Source organism: Canis aureus, chromosome 36 (assembly GCF_053574225.1).
Source record: "Canis aureus isolate CA01 chromosome 36, VMU_Caureus_v.1.0, whole genome shotgun sequence".
Lineage (NCBI taxonomy): Eukaryota > Metazoa > Chordata > Mammalia > Carnivora > Canidae > Canis > Canis aureus.
Window position 1 is genome coordinate 16,047,662 of NC_135646.1, and position 10,567 is coordinate 16,058,228.

The 10,567-nt window shown below is 41.6% G+C and overlaps 1 pseudogene; it reads right to left on the bottom strand.

The window, feature by feature from the left end:
- Positions 1–3,997: 3,997 nt before the first annotated feature.
- LOC144305838 (tetraspanin-6 pseudogene) lies at positions 3,998–4,991 on the bottom strand (annotated as a pseudogene).
- Positions 4,992–10,567: the final 5,576 nt, after the last annotated feature.

Sequence of the window (10,567 nt, forward strand, 5' to 3'; positions counted from 1 at the left end):
TCATCGGCAACAGAATCTTCAGCTCAGAGTCTGTTTCCATGGAAACCAGACCCGCATCACCTATTCTCTCAACTAGCTCTGTAACCATAGTAAAGCCACTTAACCACAACTCCCCCTGTAATTGAAGTCTTACTGAGCTCGGGGCCACTGAAAATCCCCAGTGCCACACAGAACAATCTTCTGCAGTGGCAGAGACCTGCCCTCAGGACTCACCTGCTGTGACCAGGTTCATACATTTTACAACCCGTCCCTTTATATTTTACCCCCTATAGATGGCAAGGAGGAGAAATTCTGTATCACTACCAGGTACTTCTTAAGGTTCATCAGTTCCAAGGGAGGCTATGGCCTTTCTCTGGATAGAAAATGTCCTGGGACGGGGGTAGCTTCCAGTGATCTCGTCATCCAGACTTCCCTAGTTCCAGCGCTAACAGTCCCATGTCCCAGGAAACCCCTCAGTTCCAGGCAAACCTAGGCCATTGGTCACCCTAACTTATGTCCTCCGGCTTGCACAATTAGTCATCATCCTGGTGACTCTGGCTGCCTGAACTGCCCACGATGCAGAGTATAAGACCAGGTCATCTCTACTGCTGTACTTTTCCTTTTTCATGGCCCTTTTATTTTTCCTTTGTAACGCCTACCATAACTGTCATTAGTTATGCAATTATTTGTCTAATTTTTGTGTCCTAACTAGATTGCGAGTGCCAAATGAACCTGTTTGCCTTGCCCATGGTTGTATCCTTAGGGCTTGGCAGAGAGCCTAGCACACAAGCAATGACCAATAAATATTTGCTGAATAAATAAATGAAGCAGGAAGGAGGGAGATGTGTTACACCTGAGACCCACTCGAGAGGTGAAAAACTAACAAAAGGATAAAGTGCAGGATAGTCGGAATGAAAATAAACAAATAGGGGGTGGAGAACTAGATACATGCATTCAACCTTATGCCGTGTTTCCATTTTTCTGTCTCATATTATTACATTGCTGAACTATTGTGAAGCATTTGGTTAATGCCAACACTCAGATTTAACACATATTCATAATTTTCCATCAGATCAAGTACACTGAAATACAACAGGCCCTCAATTAAAAAAAAAAAAAGTGTTGTTGGAATGAATGAGCTGCATCACATTTTGAAGGTCACTGTTTCAGACAAGCACCCTGACAAGGAGATTTTAAATTCTTAGGAACAGAATCCTTTATCTAGAAGAGAGTCTATCAGTTTTTGGTCAGACCTTCCAATTTCTCTCTCAAGGCAACTGCATATCACATCTTAATTCCCTTAAGGTAGTATTTTCTGTGAATTTCTATTTTTTTTCCCACTGGCTACTACCAGAATAAAGCACATCCTTTCATATCATTTGAAGACACACTGAAATTCTCTTTTTATATCTTCTCATGACCATAATAAAAATCTTTATGTGGAACTCCCCACCCACATAACAGCTTTTTTATCTTGTTGATGCTTAAACTGAAACTGGCCTAAATTGAAACATATGCTTAAAAAAATACAGGAACTTCTGTGAAGTTACTTATCAGTAAATGTTATCCATTTTGAACAGCAAGTCACAAAAACAATTCCTTTTGCTTTTAGATTCTGGTGTAATGATAATTAGATTTGGAACATGAAAATGGATTTTGCAAACATGAGACACCAAAGTTGATTTTGCCCTTGTTTTTGTTCTTATAAGAGATTTTTTTAAATCAAAGTTGTTTTATTTTATTTAATTTTTTATTTTTTTGAGAGAGAGAGCATGTCCAAGGGGAGGGGCAGAGGGAGAGAGAGAGAATCTTAAGCAGGCTGCACACTCCATGGAGTGCAACGCAGGGCTTGAGCTCACCACCCTGAGATCATGACCTGAGCTGAAATCAACAGTGAGATGTTTAACTGACTGAGCCACCCAGGGCCCCTCTTATAAGAGACTTTTTATTCTAGAGCCTATAGAAGTGAACAGCTTCATTTGCCAAGCAAAAAATTACCTTTGTCTCATCAATCTATTTCATACCATCTATGAAATATTTATTAAAAATTTGTCAATAATTTCACTGCAGTAGCTTATAATATAAACCATAGGAACCACATGATAGAAATATATAACCAAATGAGCCAGATGATAAATAGATAGTTGGTTGACTAAACAGGTCAAAACTTCAAAACTCCTTTGTCTCTGCCCAAACTTAATGTACAATTGTGAGATTTACAGTCCTCTAACCTCCACTGTCAGGCTCCTTGGCTAAGACGATGAGCACTTCAAACCTCTAGGAGTTGAATATGGGAGAAGGCTACGCTAGGGCAACAGCAGCACAACTGGAGGACCACTGGAAATCTGGGAGACATTTTCAGGGGCTGATGAGATTAAAAATCTATTTCACAATATTCTTAAGATATTCTCTGAGGATTTTGACTCACCTTGCTAACATTTCTGTTGATAACACAAAACAGGGGGGGAAGGAAACCACTGGCACCTAAATACATATCATGATAGTGGTACCAAACTGTGCTAGCAGCTACTTTATTTTTACCAAAATGCACTTACTGAAAAAAATAATAATAATAAAAAGCAAAACAAAATAAAACAGACAATTTCTCTTCAGAGGGCTCTTGATGAATTATTATTTTTATTAAATCTGGATGGTCGAGAACATGTCTTTTAAATATTCTGTAAAATGAAATGAGAAGTACACATAAAGAACTATAGGATGCTGAGAACAAACTGGTGGTTGGGGTGGGGGATGGGCAACGAAGTAGGTGAAGGGAATTAAAGGGTACAAAATTCCAGACATAAAATAAATAAGTCATGGGGATGAAAAATACAACATAAGGAACATAGTCAATAATATTGTAACAACTCTCCCTAGTGACAGAGGGTAACTAGAGTTAGGATCGTGAGCATTACACAATGTATAGAAATGTGGAGTCACTGTGTTGTATTCCTGAAACTAACACTGTCAACTCTACTTCAATAAAAAGATTTTTTCATTATAAAAAATTTTAATAATAAAATACTCTAATAAATTTTAATAATAAAATACTCTTAAAAAAAGAAGAACTACTTTATATTAAAGTGAAATAATTTTCTCCAGGAAGAGCATTTGTAGCAGATAATTTGCACACTGGACTGGCTGCTTTTTCATGTGCTACCATTTTATTTGAAAAAACAACTGACAGGCAAAGTATGCTTATTCAGACTTGGGTATTTGGCAGACATTTTACTGAAAATAAACTGAGCCTTTAACTTCAAGGAAAACAACTGACAATATTGTTGCCAGTGATAAAATGCAAGCTTTCAAGTGAAAATTAGAATTTTAGAAATCTGTATCCAACACCGTGAGCTTAACAGCTTACCAATATTTAAAGACTTTCTGATGAAACTGGTAGTAATATAAACAAATGTGATTTTTCGATACTGCATAATGAAATGTGTCAACATTTGGAAGATCTGCATAACTCCGTGAAATGGTATTTTCCACACCGATGTATGATGTTACAAAATGACGCATGGGTAAAAGATCCATTCAAAGTGCAAGACCGATCAATGGATTTTAATGTAGCAAACCATAAAAAGATCATTGGGATGGTTTTAGATTCCACACTGCAGCTATCTTTAAGAAACTACCACTTGTCATGTGTCAGTGTAATTTCAAAGAAAAATATTCACTATTACAGGACAATGCTATTAAAACAGTCCTCTTTGTTTCAATTTATATATCTGAGAGCAAATTTTCTTCATAATTCAACCAGAGCCATAGATGGAATGCAGACAGAGACATGAAAATCTAAGTGTGTTCTATTAAATCAAACACTAAAAAAGATTTGAAAAATCATAAAACAATGCCACTCTTATCACTATTTTTTTATGTGGGAAAATACAGTTATATTTCATCAAAAACATGTTATTTATGCTAGCAGGTAGATCATTCTTTGCTAATTTTAATTGGATTTATATGTAAATTTTTTAAATTGTCTTAGCTTTAACTTCTTTTTTGTTGTTGTTTCATTTATAATTTATTAGCTCTTCCAGTGTTTCACAGTCATACAGGGGTTTCAATGATTAACATCAATAGGACAAAAGGTGGACTTACACAAATGTCTTGATTGAATCAGACTTTTATTGATGGAATTTTTTACTCTATCCTAAGTAGTATTAGGCAGTCTTCCATCCAGGCAATTTCATAGCTTACAGGGGGGAATGTAAATGTCCTTAAAGCTGGACAATAGTAAGCCCGTGGTTTGATGGTTACACTATCTCATACTGGTTATTCATTATGGCGCGAGAGAGGCAGTAGGCTAGAAGGATTCCAACCAGCTGAAAGCAAGCAACTCCAAAAGAAATTCCCACAACCATTCCCATTTCTGACTCTTTAATGGTCATCACCTTTATAAAACAACTTTCATTGTTTACTTTATCTGCATCTCTCTTGGAGAACAATTTTCAAGTTTACAGCAACTCTTGGGAAATCCTTTTTCTGAGTAATAATCAGTATCCCTCCAATCTCAATAGTCGGTGACACCACACGATGTAACGTATTTTGAATCTTGTCTACTGCATCGCTTCTATAATCTCCCATAGAGTTATACTGCTTTAAAGTTTTCTCATAATTATTCTAAAAGCTGTTCCTAATCTCATGCCTGAAAACAAATCCTACGATGGCAGCGACCAATTCAACCAAAAAAATGAGAGTCAGAAACATTGCATACAGTTTTAGCATCCATGCAAAAGCTCGGCAGGTAGCAAAACAGCCAAAGGTGCCCAAAAGCATGATGACAGTGCCAGTGCCAATGAGCACAAAGGGGACATTGGTGACCTTCTTATTTAAAAGGAAAAATAATTCTCCAGGCTCATCTTGTCCCAAATGCCAACGGCAAGAAGGATTACACCAGTGATCCAGAAGATGAAAGTGTAGATCAAGAGGATGCTCTTGAAACAAGTAATGACTGGTTTGGTCTGCAGCCTCCCAGACGGGGACACCATGACTAGCCCACGACCCTGCCCCACTGCCTCAGTTTTAATTTCTAATGCAGTAAATCTCAATCGATATAACCTATGTAAACAATAAGTTTTAAGAGTATAAAGATCCTGAATAATTTTTAAGAGTATAAAGAGGTCCTGAGTCCAAAAAGTTTGAGAATCACTGCTCAAGATGCTGAAGTCCTATTTTGCTTAGGCTGAAGTCTGCTTTTTGTCACTTGGACCTGAAGTTAGAACTGATAGTGAGGAAAAGGCAAATCCAAGACCGGCATCGCATTAATACAGACAACGAAGCACCCAACTCAGTATTCAGAACAAAGAGAAAGAATCCAATCGATGCAGGACACAGGAGCCAGAGGTGACTGAGAATAGAAGTCTTTCTCACTCTCCTTGCTTCTGGATCTGTAGAAATAGTGTAGATTCTCAAATCCAGAATTGGGATTTACTCAAAATATTAAGAAGAATGATTTAAACTGACATCTGGGGGTGGCTCAGTGGTTGAGCATCTGCCTCCAGCCCAGAGCGTGATCCCTGAGTCCCAGGATCAAGTCCCACATCGGGCTCCCTGTGGGGAGCCTGCTTGTCCCTCTGCCGATGTCTCTGCCTCTCTCTCTGTGTCTCTCATGAATAAATAAATAAAAATTTAAAAAATAAAATAAACTGACATCTAGGTAACATAAGTTATAATAGGAAAAATCCTGCTATTGAAATTGTATTTCACAAAATAATGCTCACGGGATCCCTGGGTGGCGCAGCGGTTTAGCGCCTGCCTTTGGCCCAGGGCGCGATCCTGGAGACCCGGGATCGAGTCCCACGTCAGGCTCCCGGTGCATGGAGCCTGCTTCTCCCTCTGCCTGTGTCTCTGCCTCTCTCTCTCTCTCTCTATCATAAATAAATTTAAAAAAAATAATGCTCACATGTCCATCACTGATGAATAGAAAATAAAATGGGGTAGAGCCAGAGAATGGAGTGTTGGGACACCCTGGGTGGCTCAATTGGTTAAGTGTCTGATTTTGGCACAGGTCATGATCCTGGGGTCCTGGAATCGAGCCCACGTCTTTGACTCCATGCTCAGTGGGGAGTCTGCTTCTTCTTCTCCCTCTGCCCCTCCCCATTGCTGCTCATTCTCTCTCTCTCTCTCCTTTTTCTCTATTTCTCTTTCTCTTTCTCTGTCTCTGTCTCTCTCTCTCAAATAAAATTTTAAAATCTCAAAACAAATGGAATGTTATTTGGCCATAAAAAGGAATGAGAGGACAGCCCAGGTGGCTCAGCAGTTTAGCACCGCCTTCAGCCGAGGGCCTGATCCTGGAGACCTGGGATTGAGTCCCACATCAGGCTCCCTGCATGGAGCCTGCTTCTCCCTCTGCCTGTGTCTGTGCCTCTCTCTCTCTGTGTCTCTCATGAATAAATAAATAAACTCTAAAAAAAAAAAAAAAAAAAAGGAATGAGGTACTGATTCATGCTATAATATAGATGAAACTTGAAAGCATTTTGCTAAGTGAAAGACCAAAAGGCCAATCATTTGTATGATTCCATCGATTTGCAAGGTTCAAAACAGGCAAATCCACAGAGATAGAAAGTAGATTGATGATTGTCAAGGACTGGGGTAAGGGGAAATGAGGAGTTGCTGCTTACGGGTATGGTTCCTTTTGGGAGCGATGAAACATTCTGGAATTAGTGGTAAAGCTTGCACAATTTTGTTACCATTCTAGAAAATCAGTTATACATTTTTTAAAGATTTATTTATTTGACAGAGTGAGTGAGAGAGCACAAGCAAGGGCAGAGAGAGAGGAGGACTACCCACTGAACAGGGAACTCAATGCGAGGCTCGATCCCAGGACCCCGGGACCATAACTTGAGCTGAAGGCAGACTCTTTAAACAACTGAGCCACCCAGGAGCCCCAACTATACATTTTTAAAGGGAGAATCTTATGGCATGTGAATTATATCTCAATTTTTAAAACTATTAAAAGAAAGTATAAACCTGATATATTTGTATCCTAGGGCTGCTCTAACAACCAAACACAGACTTGTGGCTTAAAACAACAGAAATTTATTTTCTCACGGTGCTGGAGGCCAAAAGTCTGAAATCAAGGTGTCAGGAGGGCTGCACTCCCTCTGGAACTTCTGGGAAAGAATCTGCCCCTCCTCTTCTCCAGCTCCGGTGGTTACTGGCATTCCTTGGCCACATTACCCCAATTTCTGTCTTCACACACTGCTTTCTCTGTGTGTGTTTGCATGCATGCCTAGGTGTGGTCTCCCTCTGACTCCTCCTTTTAATAAGGACACTAGTGATGGCATTTAGGATCCACCCTGATAATCTTATCTCAAGATCCTTAATCAAATCTGCAAAGACTCTTTTTATGAATTAGGCGTTTCACAAGTTCCAGGGATTGGGTGGTAGATAGAGCTTTGAGAAAAATTATCAACCTACCACACCTGGTTTATATGTAAATAATTGATGTGGGATGGCAGCCATAGGTGTGCACCACCTGGATCTGCCTTTGAGAAAGAACTTGCCAGTCAGCATAAGGAGTGCCACTAGCCAACAGCACCTCCAGGATGTGCCATACTCTCCCTAGCACCCCAAGCCAATAACTGAGCATGGCAGGTATACGAGGGGCTGGTAATCTGCACAACATAGAACCTCTCTACTAGCTGTCTTTATGCCAGAGCTCTTCATGGAGCTGGCTGAGATTTAGCTCTGCCTACTTAATCCATCTTCCTTCTTTCTCTCCTTTCCTGCCTATTCCTATTTTCTCTCCTTTTTCTATTTCACAAGGTTACTCCCATGAATCTGTTGCATTGCCAGCTTAGGCTTGATAATTATCTTCCCAGAGGATCCAAACTCAGTTAATACTAGGAGTGGTCCAAGGCAGCGGATAGCAAGATGGACTTTCAGGAGTAGGTTACTCACTGCCCAGCTGTAAATGATGACCTCATGCCCTAGTGGCATTGATAGTATAAGATGGCACAAGATGGCACAAGATGGCAGTCTAGGCACTAAACTTTTGCCAATAGTAACTCAGGAAATGGTTGTGGTGGAGACTTCTCCGGCCAGTGCAGCGATACAGCAACTTGGGAGTGAACAATGCATACAAGGAAAATGGAATTGAATGGTTATTATGAAGAGACATGAAAAGATAATGAAAAACTGAAGGCAGTTGCAGGCTCCCCTCTGGGAGCCTGATGCGGGACTGGATCCCTGTACCCAGGATCGCACCCTGAGCCGAAGGCAGACACTCGACCACTGAGCCACCCAGGCATCCCAAGAGTCTTATCTCCTGTAGTAAGAGAATAAACACAGCTTGTGGAACAAAATCAGGGTAGTCAAACTTCAAAGACTATTGAATACCCAGCCAAGGTCAGTCTGTTATGCTAAGTTTGAGGCTCTGGCCAGAAAATATGGAATGCTGAAATATTGAATGGAGATGTATCCTCCAAAAGACTTGAGGTCTGTGGACTCCCTGAACCTGCAGAGACTGCAGAAACTATTTAGAGTTAGCGTTTCCTCTGTGAGACCCTATTTGGAGTTAGCATTGCTTCTATTGCTTCTATGCAGAAAGACATTGCACAGAGACCTCTCCCCTGCAAGACCTCTCCCCTGGTCGCCCCTCCTCCTCACCAGGCTGCCGAGTCAATAACAAGGGCAAAATCCCAGCATAACACAACTGAGCACATGCTGGAAATGACAAAGGAAGAAGAGATTGCACCCTAAATGATCTGCAAGGATTAGCTAGGATGTGTTCATAGACACTAGAGGACTGGATTTTGAGTACGCTTGACCAACTCCTGTACAAGCAGGAGTTCACGTACCGGCACTCTCTCAGAACACAAGAGTTCACACTCTGGTAAGAACCGGAAGGGCTGGGACAAGCTCACTGGTAGGGTGGCTTTAAAATTCCGAAGAAAGTAATGGCCCGTGCTAAGTGAATTTGAAATGCATGAGTTGCCATGGCAGACAGTGGAGAAAATAATTAAGAGGCTCAGGGAATTGGACTTGCTGGGATGCATATATTATGTAGGGTCAAAAGACCAATCAGAAGATCATATTCCACGGGAAGACCAAAGGCCGCCACTCTCAAAGGCCATCAGAAATGCAGTGGTAAGAGGGGCACTGACACCACTCAAAATTCCATGCCAGTCCTCCTCTGCAGATTAGTCCTAACTATGGGACAGGCTGTCACAGAGAGCGGTTCCTTAATGGTAATGGTGATATGGGTCCCCGAAATAGTAGAGGCCAGGTAGTGGCACACAACTGCCCAGCAGAAGCCCTTTTAAGAGAAAAAAGGGACGCCAGGATCAAGTTGAAGCAGGACCAGCATGTGTGGAAGCTGCATGAGGGAGTAGTCTGGGTTCCCACTTACCTTCCCCATTTGCACCAATGCTCCTCCTTTAGTTTGTACCTTCTGGTCATATGGAGAGCCTCCCAGGACCAGCTGAAGCAGGAGGACGGAGCCTGCACTTGGTTTGAAAATGGATGTGAGTGAAAGCTGGAAATAAATTGAGGCTGCAGTACAGTGCCATTCAGGGGTGACTTTGAAAGACAGTGGTGAGAGAAAAATCTTTACAGTGGCTGGAGCTTTGACTGTACACCCACCTGATCATTCACTTTGTGCAGAAGGAGAAAGGGTCCAAGGAAAGTATATAGTGAGACAATGGTGGACAGTAACAAATGGCCTGAGAGACCAGTTAAGGACCTACAAGGAAAATTCTGGAAGCTTGGAGCAAGGAGTTCTGGAGTAAAAGCCAGTGAATGGATATATGAGGAGGGGCACAAAGCGTAAAGATGTTTGCATTGCACGTTAACACCTATCAGGAAACATCCACCACAGAGAGGCAATAAACAACGGGGTAGATAAAATGGATAAGCCAGGTGATGTTAGCCAGCCTTCATCATCAGTTACTTGAGAACTGGAAAGATGGGCATGTCAGAGATGGAGGCCATACGGGGCCTAGCAGCATGGCCTTCTACTTACCAAGGCTGATTTAGGTACTGTAACCTGCCAATAATAAAGACCAGTGCTGGACCCATGATATGGCACTGTTTCTTGAGAGGACCAGCTAGCCACTCGGTGGCACGTTGATACTCCGGACCTCTGATGTCCTGAAAGGACCAATGTGACTCATTCTCTCAGGAAAAGACACTTAAAAGGTTAGGGGTGCCCAGGTGACTCAGTCAGTTGAGAGTCTGCCTTTGGCTCAAGTCATGATCTCAGGATTCTGGGATTGAGCCCCACATTGGGGCGGGGGCGGGGGGGTTCCTGCTCAGCAGGGAGTCTCCCTCTCTCTCTAACCCTCCCCCCCGTTTGTGCTCTCTCACACACACAAATAAATAAAATCTTAAAAAATTAAATTAAATTTAAAAATAAAGTAAAAGGTTGTATTTTTCCTGCCTCGTTCCTGCCAAAACCATGATCTGAAGGCTTAGTGTGACTCCCCTGCAGCCATGAAATCACACATGACATCACATCCAAACTGCTTCACTGCAAAGAGAGAAATGGGCCGATGACCATGGACCCAATGGTTGTATCATATACAATCCTATCCAAAAAGCAGCCAACCTCCAGCAACAGTGAAATGGCCCGCCGAGGTGCAAG